We start from the raw sequence: 13,661 nt of genomic DNA on the forward strand, positions 1-13,661 counted from the left end.
ACTAATTCACAATTTATACATCCCGTGCACCTGCACAAATTGGATGTCATATGCATGTTTCCATTACTTCTTAATTCTTCAAACAAGTATTCTTTTATAAAATTTGTTATATTAAAGTTAATATACTTTACCAAGAAGTATGTCCACTTGTGGATGAGTCCTCTCCACTTCCAAAGTGTCCAGTGAATCCTTTGGTCCTCAAAAAGTTGACAACATCAACCATTATCTCCCCTTGCTTCTTCTTACCCTCTTCAAGATCTTCTATTTTATTGTTCTGCATTTGTATTTGTTCCTTCTGTGTCCCTATTTGCATCTCAAGGCGCTTCACATAATCATTTGTTTTAGCATATATGGTAGTGGTCCTCCTAATAAAGGATGAAGGTCTTATGCCAAGGCCCTTCACATAGCCAGACCTTGGCTTTAGGATTTTGATTGATAGCTCTTCTACAGTCAAAGGGGTTGATCCTGGTTGTGAGAGGTGATCAGCCTGTGTCTGTATCATATTTTCCTGTCAAATATAAAAAAAATTAAATAATATTATAACAAATAGTATTCTAAAATTTTGCTAATAAAAATTGCAATATATACTCACATAATTACACTGAGCTTGAGATGAGATCCACTCATGTGTTTTCTCATTATAGTGAGTTTCCTTGTACAACTCTACTAGATCAGGTAGCATCTTCTTTTCTCGTGCCTAATTTGATGGACCAAATATTCAATAAATAAAGCTAAGAATCTAATATAATTCTGAAAGTGCAAGGATATGTACCAGTTTTTCTACTCTAACAGGGATTGACCTAGAACCACACCTATGTTTTGTATACATCCTTTCTCTGTTCGCGATGTTGGCCTTTGATTGTTCCTATAAGGAAGAATGACCAATATAACAATGAAATGTATCATTAGTAAGACAAATATGTTGGCTTTTGATTGTTCCTATAAGGAATAATGAACCAATATAACAATGAAATGTATCACTAGTAAAACAAATTTAATGCTTGATAATAAAGAAATTGCATTGTTCCTCTCTATCATTTTCCTATATGTCATTTCAACTTAAAAGATATTTCAAATTATTCACTAGTTTCATTCAATTCTTTGAAAAATAGATTAGAGGACTTGTTGAGATTTCATCATAAGATGGTTTTTTTGGGTGAAAAAAGAAAAATGAGTAATTTACACCGTTCACAAATAGGGGGCATATAAGCATGGGCAAGATAGATTGTGAAAAAATCCATTTACATTTCACAAGATATGGAACAATTATTGATACCAAACTCATAACCCTTTCTTTCTTCCACAACTCTATCAAATCTAAAGTTCTGTCTCAATACCCTATATTAGTTACTTAGCTAGTTGCTTACCATTATCATGAAACTTCAGACCAAACCCAAGAAGAAACAGAAAATTAATACAATCATAGAAACTGAAATCTTAGTTCTTTATTCTATGATGTGAAAGATGCACTTTAAGGAACCATAAATTAATCTCCTATTATGCAAGCCTTCCAATCCATGTTTAATAGTTTCCCTTTCTCATTTTCCCACTTATTTGGTTTTTATTATGTTCCACTTACATGCCTAGAAGATAAAGGGAAAAGAATACATATGGAATTTCACAGCAAATTGATTGTGTTTTTTTCTAGTTTTTTTAGAATCTCTCCCTATTCTAATCAAATTCTTTCTTCGCTGATATAATAAAAAAGATGAAAATGTTACCATAAATTCTTTAGTGTTCCACTTTTTATCAATAAGATCTATCTACCTGGTAGGATCAACATCCTTCGGTGGGTGGTTTTTTGCATACTCCTCCCCTTTAGCCTTCTTCAGCTCTATGAATTGTTTGTGTAGCCTATAGGTATGGTTACTCAATCTCCGACCAAATTTTGTGTTCATTGCCTTCTCTACATCAATAGGGTCTCCTTGTAAATCAAATTGATCTTGCAAAAAATAGATAAGTCATAGATAATTCTTATAAAAAATAAAATAATTACAATAAATAATTAAGATTTCTAACCTATTATAAAAATGAGTAAAATGTCCTATAATAGAGTAGGCAACGAACTTACATTCAAGTGTTGAAACATCGCCTCCTTAACAGAGGCATCAACATACTTCTACCTACGAACACTTGGGTCTGGTAAACGTGTTCGCACTTCTACACCGATCTTTGATGCTAGTTTTGAGGCATAGTCCCCTACTGGTGCACGAAATTCTAGAGGGATAGGCATGTTAAGCTTTCCATCTCTATCAACAAGGCCTTGAACCTCTTTGCCTCGAGTCGGGCCACGAACACGCTTAGTGTAGACCGCCCGAACTTCTCCGGGCGCCCCCTTTTGGAGAGGGCGCGAATTAGGTCCAGTTACTATAGTTCGGACTCCTGTCACGATTCTGAATCTAATCTCACAAAGTGCAATGTGAGACTGATAAACACCAAAGAGTCCAATCCGGCAAATCATTTTGGAAAATCAGATTTTAAATCAAATAATATCAAAATTGGACTGCTTTGCCAGATTACAGAGTCGCGACCTAAATATTTTATTTTTCAGAAATTTAGGAAACCTTGACTCGTGCCAAAGGCCATGTGTCCGTCATCACCAAAGTTGCCTCGGCTCGGGAACTTGGGTACGAGAGGGGAAGATCCTGAAATGAGCACCCCCGCTCGCCCGATCAAAGATCGGCCTCTATTAAACATGATATGTCGTTTTAAAAACCTCATGTGTTCTTGTCCGATTATTAATCTAACATTACTACATGATGCGTATAGCATACAAGTATAGACTAAATCGTAAGAATTGGAACGATTTCGACTCATGTTTGCTTTCGAAAAATGGTTTGAAAGTGCCACTCGCAAGTGGGCTAAAGCGCGGATTTGCCACCCTCGGGTGGGCTTAAAACATGATTTTGCCACTTCGCAAAGTGGGCTTAAAACTCACAATCATCGAATTGTCCCAATTCAAACAACAAAGCCTCCATCCATAGGCATTCATGCAGTTAAATCACTTGAGCAAATAGCCTCATGGCAAGCATGCTATTATGGCAACACTCACACTCATGCAAGTATGCTAAAGTGAAAACACTCACAGTGTACTCCAAGCCAAAACAAAGAACTAGTTAGAAATCAATGCATGATCCTAACTATACAAGATGGCTAACGCAACACATGCAATAATGAAACTAAATAGGCTCGGCTATCTAAGATGGCATATGAATGCAACACTTGATACACGTATTCAAATAGGTATTGAAACACAATGCAGTTTGAATGATGCGCCGAGCCTGGTGCATGCAATACAAATGAATGATGCACGCGTGCAAGCATAAGGTATGCTAATTGAAACATGCCCTAAAACTAACCATTGAAAGCGGTAAGTAAAAAGGAGAAAGAAGTGGGGTTGGAAGACATGCACACACACACACACACACTTATTACAACATTATGCCCTCTCGACAGAGGGTCCGAATAAACTAAGCTACACTAAGCTAAGCTAACTAACTAATCTAATTAAACTAATTAGACTAATTATTACAAACCAAACGAATAACTAGTAAACTAAATACTAATTATTACAACACTTTAACTAATTAACAAATTAATCAAATCACAAAGTCAAGCTAACTAACAAGTAAAGCCCTAAACTTATACTGCCTCAGCTCTGTTTGAAGAAGTTGAACATGCATGCCTCGGTTTCTGTCCCAAAAAGCTCTTTGATTTTCTCTTTAGAGGCTTTATTTGCAGGGTGTCTTCAAGAACTTTTTGCTGAACCTTAACAAAACAATGCTGGGGAGTGCACTAGTGGCCTGCCGGCCATGAATGCTTGCTGCCGGCCTCCTGTCGGCCAAAGATGTGCACTGCCGGCCATCAGTGAGGCACTGTCGGCCACTGGTGTGCTGGACCACCATTTTGCAACAGAGCTCAAACCAGAGGAAAATGGAGGGTCTTCCAAGGGTATGTCTGTACTGTGACACTCCTTATCATCTCAAAACATCAAAGGAGAGGCACCATTGGACCCAAAACCATCAATCAAGCATCTTAATGCATGACGACCAAGGATCCAACTTGTACAAATTCAATAAATGCAACAACAAACAAGACACTAGGACCACAACCTTATCAAGGGTGATCAAAGGCAATGGGGACAAAGGGGATTGGCTCATTTTCATCACTTTGAGTATGAAATGGACCAATCCACCTTGTGTTCAATATAACGTCCTATTGAACACAATGCAATGCGACACAACAATGCTTACCTTGGCATGTTTTACTTGATTCCATTCTTGTTTACACATTTTAAGTTACCAAACCATTCCTTAATTGATTTGTCCAAATGTGAAAGTCCTCTAATGAGAGAGAGGTCCATCAAAAAAATGGTTTAAGGCATAGGAGCGACCATGCCTTTGACTAGGAGGAACCCTCAAAAGAGGATTAAAGCCATTTAAGCATATGCCTCAATCCCAAGCATTAAACACAACCTCAAGACTAACCAATCCTCAAAACAAATAGAAAATGAAGAAATGAGGGAGGTGGCAAAATTTCAGTGCTGAAATAGCATGAAACACAAGACTCTAACGTGCAAACAACTCATGCACAACATGTTAGGAGACTTAAGCATTAAAACTAGTGAAGAGCTTTACACTAGAACCATGCAATACGATGCTCAAATAGCCAAACTAGCTCTGGACAAAGCTCAAACATGCCAAAATAAAGGCCAAAACATGCTGAGATGGAAGTCCATAAGGCAAGAAAATCATGCTCAAGTATTGGCTCACAAACAGGGCATAAAGCACAACTCTCGAAAGCACAAAAAGAGTGAACTATGTGAGAGTGTCACTACACTATGTGCACTGAAATCATGTGTGAAATGATGCTATGGCATGCAAATACCTCAAGCAAGGCATGCTAGGAGTCTCAAAACACAAAGCTAGTGAAGGCCAACTGCACTATAGCTATACAAAGCAAAGCATATATGACCAAGACCATCCAAATCAGAGTTAAAGCATGCTAAAAACATGAGCAAAAATGTGCTGGAGCCAAGCTAACACATGCTAGAATGATGGACTAACTCATTAGGCATGTTAAGCTAGCAAGCAAAATTACACTACAAGTGCAAGATGCAAGCAACCAGTGACCAAACCAGCCAAAAAAAGAGCTAGAGCAAGTCTAAAAAGTCACAAAAACATACTTGAATAAAGCTACAAAGAGGTAGAAATACATGCTCACAAGTTAGGCCATCTACACTTGCAAAGAGGATATAAGGAGGGGGGACCACCCCCTCCTATTTTGGTCCTCTAAACCAACTTTCTACCACTGAAATTCCTCTGGATTTTAGTGGTTAAAAGGCTAAGAAAAGATGGTTTGAAAGGTGATGAAAGATGGCACAAAAGCTACACAAGCTAAGAAACAAAAGGGAGAGACAACCCCCTAACACAAAATAGGCTCAAACTACCATTTTTATGACTGAAAAACAGAGTTTTTTTGTAGTTGAAAACCACCCCCAAAACAACACAAAAGGATGGCAAAAACAAGTATGAAAACAAGCTTAAAGGGTGATAGTTATACCTCTTGAAGCACAACACAACTTTAGGCCACAAAACCAAGTCAAAACCACCTTGAGGTGCTCCAAGAAGACCTTGTAGAACCTCAGCTCAAAGATCAACAACTTTGATCAAGGATGCATAGGGAAAAGGATAGTGTATCTACACTTGTAAGCTCTTTATACACAAAGGTTCTTGAGAGAGAGAAATGTAGAGAGAGAGGTTCCCAAAACTCTTCCTAAAATGTTTCTAACCTCTAAAACCATAAAGAAGACTCTCTATATATAGAAGAAAGCAAGCCTTGGTCGAAAATATCTCAAGAGAGACAGCTGGAACAGTTGGACAACAAATATTTGCAAAAATCTGCTTTCTGGCATCAATGGCCGGCACTTGATCATTGTTGGCCGGCATGGGACACTCTTGGACGGCAGGGGGCCGGCATAGGCCATTGATGGCCGGCTCATGGCCAAAAAATCCCATTTATGGCCAGCACTCTCTACCCCTGGTTGGCCAAAAAAATCTGCTTTTTGGGCCCGACTTCAACCAGACATAACTCCTTCATCTGGACTCCTTTGTAGGTTATTCTTGTAACGCCCCACTTTTTATTTCTCGAAGTCATTACCAAATTCATTAACTTAATTCAAGTTCAGAGATAACATGCGGAAATAAACTCTTTAGTCCCATCAGTAGAAATAAATAACAATTCTCTCATCCGAATGCAAATTAAATACAACATGAGTATACTGAATAAAATGCCCGAAGGCTTACATCATTAAAGAATCAAGAAGAAGGATGCAACCCTTTTACATATATGGCATTCCGCCAACACAAAGAGGCCCCGTGGCCAACAAATAAGAAGATCCAAATCCTGTAGCACATCCTGCTTAATACCTGAAAAAGATTCAACAACGTGGGATGAACATATAGTCCAGTAGGGATCTCTACATGATCCTCAACAATACTTACTTACAGATAGCTATGATCATGAATGCTCAATCTCGTACTAGAATAATAATGTGGCAGTTTATACAAAAGTATACATAAGTATAAACTTTTCTCAAAACAGTCAATTCATTCAGCGCTATAAGCGATTCATCTTTCATTTCATTTCATTATCCTTTGATCCCAAACTTTCATAACAATAACAACTTCTTAGAAAAATCAATTTCTCTAAGCCCATTACCTTTCTTCCATTTTCCATACTTACAACAGAATTTCCCTTTTTCAAAAAAAATACTTTCAAATACCCAATTCTCCTTCACACTTTCCCAAAATCTCACAATGGAATTTTGGTTTGTTTCCAATACATTCATATCTATACATGCATGCTTTCAATAAAAGTGAGATAACAAATCATCAACATGTATATAATCAACAAATGAGGCAACTCGGCCCTCCAAAACTATAACCATCACAATCCATGATATACTCAGATACACTGAGACAAAAACAATAAAACTCTGCTCTACCGGCTATATGCACAGTAAGCCAAGGATACAACTCTCACAACGGTATGCCATTTTACCAGGCGCTAGCTGGAAGGGTGTGGTACCTTAGATTCTCAGCGTAGTCAGTTCTCCAAGCGCTAGCTGGAAGGTAACAGTACCTCTGATTATAAGCGTAGGGTATAACACCAATAATCACAATACAACTGAGTATAACCAACAAGTATAATACATACACATAAACTATCAAGATACATAAGCCATGTGTTAAAGTATATGAACACACATAGGTATGTGTGGAGTACATCCCCTATCTCTTCCCACACACTGGAGTACATCCCCTATCTCCTCCCTAATAATTATACATATATAATGTATCGAAGCACTTCATTACGCACAATGTTCAATCAACACAGGTGTAATGCATACACGACAATTCAACACAACCATGTCATCCTCCACCGATGACCAAGGACAAAACCTCTAGATGCATGATTTTAATATATCTATTATAAAGACTCAACTTCCATGAGATCTTAAACCCAACAACGACCCTAGTACGATAGGTAAGGGTAAAACCCCCAAATGTGTGTATTCAACACTCAAGATATAACAATTCAATTCCCAAATTCATTTTCCATTTTCAAAATCGACTTCCAGGATTTTCCAATTTCAAAACCCCTTTTTCATTTCATAAAACCAATATCATCCCTCTCATAACTTTCCAAATCAATTATGCAAGTTAATTGATTACAGTAAATTAGGGCTTTTCTCCCTCTTTTAAAATATTGACCAAAAAGGCTCAATTACCAACAACAAACAACAATCAACAATAACCTCATTTGAGACCCAAAATACATATGTATTGGCCCAAATACAAAACCACTCTTTGAAATTATCAAATCAAATATAAATTAGGACTTTTTCTTCTTTCAACAATGATATACTGATTTACACCCCAATTAGTCCAAACCACAACCAATGATAACAAACCCACTTTCAAACAACCAACCCTAGGTTCACCCTCATAATTTTCAAACAAACCCAACATGGATAAGATTTTTATGCAATACAAAACTACCACATGTCTATCTATAGACGAAGCATTGTAAAAGAACAAAGAAATCCCTACCTCAAATTCGGAGCTCAAAGGGAGAAGATGAAGAATTTCGAGATGCTCCAAATCCCAAGATTTTCGGATCAAAATGTAGCCCACAACGAGATCAACACTTTTTACAAAGGCCCAAGGATAGAGGATCACTCCTACTAGATCAAACCCTAGAGAGAAATTGGGATTTTAGAGAGAGGTGCTCTTCAATGGAGGTTTTGAAAAAGTAGGAGAGAGAAAGGAAATCAAAAAGTGATCCAAAATGTCACTTTTCGGATTGAAATAAGAGTTACCCCGCTCGAGTGTGGAACTCTCCGCTCGAGCGTCAGACACAGACTCACGCTCGAGCGTCAAAAGTGCCGCTCGAGCGCCGAATGCACACTTTCAGAAGTTTTGCAGACCATGGTCCCCGCTCGAGCATACGATGACCTGCGGAGCAAAAATGTTGAGAGATGAAAAACCACGCTCGAGCGTTAAAACTCCCGCTCGAGCGGAGAAACAAAAACGAAGGGCCCGCTCGAGCGTGAAGGCCAAAATCTAGGTATTAACTCTAGGTTTCTAAAAACAACCAACCTATTTCAAACCTGCCCAACATAACCAAAGACTCAAATACATAGAGTAAAGGATGAAAATGAGAATATGACAACAACACCTCCACGGAACCGAGTCCGGAATACAATAAAATAAAGAAAGGAAAAACCGGGATCGCTATAATTCTTGAGCCTAAATTAAATCCCTGGAAGTCTTCTTTCCAATGGTGGCAACCTCACATAAAAATTCTAACTGTGAAAAAAGTTATGCCTGTTTGAGTGAAGACCACTCAGTTTCGATCCTACTGGATTCATGCCTAACTTCTCCCAAACTTGTTTTCTTCTCTCCTCTCCCATTTTCTTCAACTCCAAACCCCTAAATAAGGTGTTTTAAAATATTTTTCAAAGATTTCACCTTTCTCTCATTCACTTTCACTTTGTCCTTGCTCGGTTTACCGAAAGGTGCAACATTTAACAAAATGCGAGAGTCGGGACATCGTAGGAACTTTTCAAAAACTATTTTGAAAGGGGGGGTTTAAGGTCTAAAATCCTTTTAGTCAAAATGGTTTTGGTCCACAAATGCGGTGTGAGGTTAGGATTTGAAGCTTCTCTTACTGAAGAAATCGAACATTTACACTGCACAACTTTCATCACCAAATAAGCAATTAGTGGCGCCCAAGTCTTAAGGGCAATAAAAAATGGGGTGTCTACACTTAGCAGCTGATATTGTGAAGCCATATTATTGAAATAGTATGTGAACAAATTTAATTAGATCTCAAATCAATGTAAATAAAGAGTGTGTCTTACCAATAGTATTACTAGCAGTCACCTCAAGTTAAGGCTCCACATTGAGAAGTGGTGGCGGATGGCTAGCCACCTCCGGACGTGAAAAGGTATCCCCCTCTTCTGATATGTAGGTCAATGCCTCATGATGAGATTGTGAACGGGCTCTCGATGGTATCTCTAACAGCTGAATAACATAATTAAATATGAATATATGTACAAAGATATACATGTCTATGTGTGTATGAATTGAAAGTAACAAGAAAGAATATATTTCACAATGCATAAATGTATAGTACCTCATGCTCAAACGAATCATAGGATTCAGTGTCACTGCCATCTTCAGCCTCTGACAGTCGATAATCATCGTCATTTTCCTCAATTGGTATTTGTTTTTCCTTCATCAATTTCTTATGTTGAACCGTAGCCTTCAAACAAGTTGTTATATTCTTCACTCCTAGAGCATTCATTCTCTCACGGTTTTTATTAATTGTTTTCATTCTTTGTTTCTTATAGTTCGTTACCTTCTTAGTTGCGGTACTTGGTTTGGTCAACTATTTTTTTGTAGCGTCCATTTTGCCAACTATAAAGCATAATTGAACAGTTTTTTGGTGGATAAGCATAATTGAACATTAGATGTAAAGAAAAGATAATTATATATTTCTATACATAAAGCATAAAGCACTAACAATCTCAACAAGTGGATATGTCATATAGGCTCTAAATCATTGAAATATGGATAGAGTGAGATGGATGATTTTTGTTTTTACCTTTTACTTATCATAGAACAAATTAATTATAAAACCATCAAACACATAATATGACCAATCAACGATAAACCTACATAACAGTGGATGAATCCCACAACTGAAATTCAACTACATTAATTAAGAACAACATTCATATAGAAAGTGCAAAATAACTACAAATCCTAGTCTACATCAAGATCCATATCGTAATCCACATCAGGTTCGTCACATTCTTCATTTTGTTTGTCAGCTCTATTCTCTATCATTATTTCATCAGATGACCTAACCCTTGTAACAACTTCTGCTTCAACACCATCTCTATAACATTGAACATTAGGGCCGATGTTAATTGGAACAACATCGGTAATATTTTCATTCAAAAGATTAAACTATTCAAATGTGACACATGCATGGTATGACTTAAATTTGCAAAAAAATTAATTACAGAATAAGATATAATCGTCTTACTTAAGTCTAAAATTCAAAAATAAGAATAAAAGGTTGATCTCAAGAACTTGAGAGGCCAATGGGGCCTACCACATTCTCATTTTGATAATTCGAACAGTTCATTTTGTAGAACATTTCGTGTGTGTTATACATTAAAAAAATTAAGCTAATTTAATAATCATAATCTTTTTATTTTATAACGTTTGTGAATGACTTAGATCATCAAAATAGGATATGTGATGGCCCCGAACCCTCAACTTCTTTCAAATTCCAAGATTTAGGCTTCTTTTGGAAAGTGAGTTGATTTTTTAGCTATTTTAGCCTGAGCTAAAAAGCCTTGTTTGTGTTAAACTTTTTGGCTTTTTAAATTTTTGTGAGAGAAAAAAGTGAAATGATTATGATTTAGATATGACATTTTATAAAATAGCCTCATTTGTGTTAGGCTTTTTGGCTTTTTTAATTTTTATGAGAGAAAAAAAATGAAATGATTATGATTTGGATGTGACATTTTGTTTTATTGATTTTTTAACGCATTTCGATTTTTTTTTTTAATTTTATTTTATACTTGTAGACACCCCATTTTTGACCGTCCTCAAGACTTGGACGTCACCGCTTGAACACTCGGTGATCATCCATGTTTGTGTTCGTCTTGAGTTCCCGGAGGTCTCGGCTACGCGCCTTGTCTCAGGATCTCTCGACTCGACTATTTTGTGTCTGGTTTTGCACCAAACACTTGTGCTTTACCTTGGAGGGGCAGGGAATGGCTTGTGGGCCGTCCCCGCACTCCACCGGCCATGACTTGAGGCTACTGGCTGTGTTTTGTTTCCACCGGCCAAATGCTTGGTCGGCCGGCACTATAGATGGCCGGCCGGCTATCTTTTTTTGGTCAATTGCATTTTTGGCCGGCCGACTACTGTGCATCTGCTTTTGCAGATATTTTTCTGCAGCTGGCATACACTGTCACCCCCTCCATACACGTGTATGGAGGGATTGCCCTCTTGTTAGCTTCCTTTGAAAGCTTTACAAGACTAATTGTCTATAAAAGAGAACCTCTTCTCTCTTGTTTAGGGGTTAGACAACTTAGACAATATTTTCAGAGCTTGAGCTTTAAGGTTAGGGTTTACATATATCCTCTATCTCTATATCTCTCTCTCTCTTGTGTTTAGTGTGCGTTTAGTCTTATTTTTGTGCACAAACACCCACCATCACACCTTTTCTTAGTTGCTAAGGTACCAGAGGTCTTTCCTTGAAGCTTTTGGACTGGTTTGGAACCAAAAGAGCTGCTGGAACATTGTTTGTGAAGAGGGTCTACAAGGGTAAGACTTTTGTCCCTTTTTACCCCATTTTTGCAAAGCTTTTTAGCCTATCTTGCATCTATTTTTGAGCTTAGCATATAACATATAAAAGTCTTATTTTTGTCTGCTCTAAATAGTTTGTTAAGGGTGTTTTAAGCTTTGGGGTTGTTTGACCCCTCTTAAGGCTTGTTTGGCCTTTGTTTTGTGCCATTTTGGTTGAGCTCCGGGACCATTGTGTTTGGGCCTCCTCACCACTGAAATCTTGAGGGATTTCAGAGGTGAGGATGGTGCCTTGAGGTCCTAGGAAGGAGAGGGCCACCCCCTCTCTTGGCCCTCTCCTTGTTGTCCTTGAAAAGGGCTATTTTTGCCTCTTGAGGGAGCATCTAGTTTAAGTGTGTGTTGACCATGCCTTGACTAATATTTATGCTTATTTTGCCATGAAATAGCATTGTGTTGAGTTGGTTTGGACACACCTTGCATGCTTTGCATACATGTCTTGTAATGCCATCATTTAGCCTTAACATGCATCTAGGCTTTGACCCTTGTTCAAGCATGTTTTAGGCCCTGCTTTGTGAAGCTTTTGTATTTGTTTTTCCATGCTTAAGGTCTGCCTTTAGTTGTTTTGGTTGACCATGGCACGCATTGCATAGCCCCTTTACATTGTTTAGCTTGTAGGCTTTAAATGTGCGAAGTGTTGAGCATGCATTGTTTGATTTATTTCAGTGGTTTGACACCACTTATAGCATCATTTCAGTCCTCATGACATGCTTGCATGCTTGCCTTTGATGCCTCTTTGATGCCTTATGAGGTTGTGCCTTATGCTCTATGTTTGGTCATTGGGCATGCCCTTGAATTTAAGTCATTTAAATGCCATCTAAGTGGTCTTTAGGCTTTGTTTTAATATGCTAAAACTTTGTTTTTGGTCATTTAATTCATGCCATGTTTGGTTTTGCTAAGGGTAGTTCAATACCTCCTTAGCTTGCCTTGAGTTTTGGACCTCTAATTGCATGCTTATGCTTGTCTTGTTGGCTTGGTTTGGCACCATTTTAACATGATTTTCAGAGCTTATGTTGCATGTCATTAGTCCATGTTTTTGTGCTTCCAAGTTGTCTTCATATTCTTAAGTGTTGGACCATATTTGCATGCATGCGTGTGTGTGTGTTGGACCTCACTTCCATAGTATTGGCCACTGATTTTGGCAAGCTTGCAAGTTACCCATGTTAGTTTAAGCCCACCCCTTTGCATGTTGTTGTATGCCCACCTTGTATGTTGTTGCATATTTGTGTGTTGTGGCATGATTGGAGTTGCATGATTGAATGAAGTCACATGCTTGCTTGCATGCTCGAACACCCACATTGTGCCTTGCATACTTGTTAGTTGCATCGTCTCATGCCCTATGTCTTGCATGACCATTGTATGCCTTGTATGCTTCTTAGCATTGTCCATGTTACATACTAGTCGACATGCTTAGGATTGCATTGCATTGGCATGCATGCTTCGCCTCTTGAATTTCTTGTGATAGAGGTTGAGTTCAATTTGCTTGATTAGGTGCATTGCATTCCATATCAACATGTACACTTGATTCTTTGGGCCATCATGTATGGAAATGCGTGATTGGTGGCCCAAGAATCGAGGCCCATCCTCCTTTGAGTCATAAATATGATAAGGAGTGTGGTTGGTGCATACATTGCTTGATGCATACATTGCTTGAAATGCATTGCCATGCCAAGTTCTGTCCTCTGCTGCTGTCAAACCAATTTTTGTAGG

At 38.0% G+C, this 13,661-nt stretch overlaps 1 long non-coding RNA gene across 2 annotated transcripts; it reads right to left on the reverse strand.

Annotated features, from left to right (window-relative positions):
• Positions 1–423: 423 nt before the first annotated feature.
• Positions 424–1,834, reverse strand: LOC145806087 (uncharacterized). 2 transcript variants are annotated; one of them, XR_014348598.1, is made up of 4 exons: positions 1,722–1,834; positions 773–865; positions 593–697; positions 424–508 (listed from the first exon to the last, which is right to left on the reverse strand). It is a non-coding gene; the product is annotated as an uncharacterized LOC145806087 (long non-coding RNA). The 2 variants fall into 2 exon arrangements; XR_014348597.1 differs by lacking the exon at positions 1,722–1,834 and having other exon boundaries at positions 773–1,675.
• Between the last annotated feature and the right edge of the window lie 11,827 nt (positions 1,835–13,661).

This window comes from Camellia sinensis, chromosome 13, assembly GCF_055761805.1.
Source record: "Camellia sinensis isolate YWXY chromosome 13, ASM5576180v1, whole genome shotgun sequence".
NCBI classification, from domain to species: Eukaryota; Viridiplantae; Streptophyta; class Magnoliopsida; order Ericales; family Theaceae; genus Camellia; species Camellia sinensis.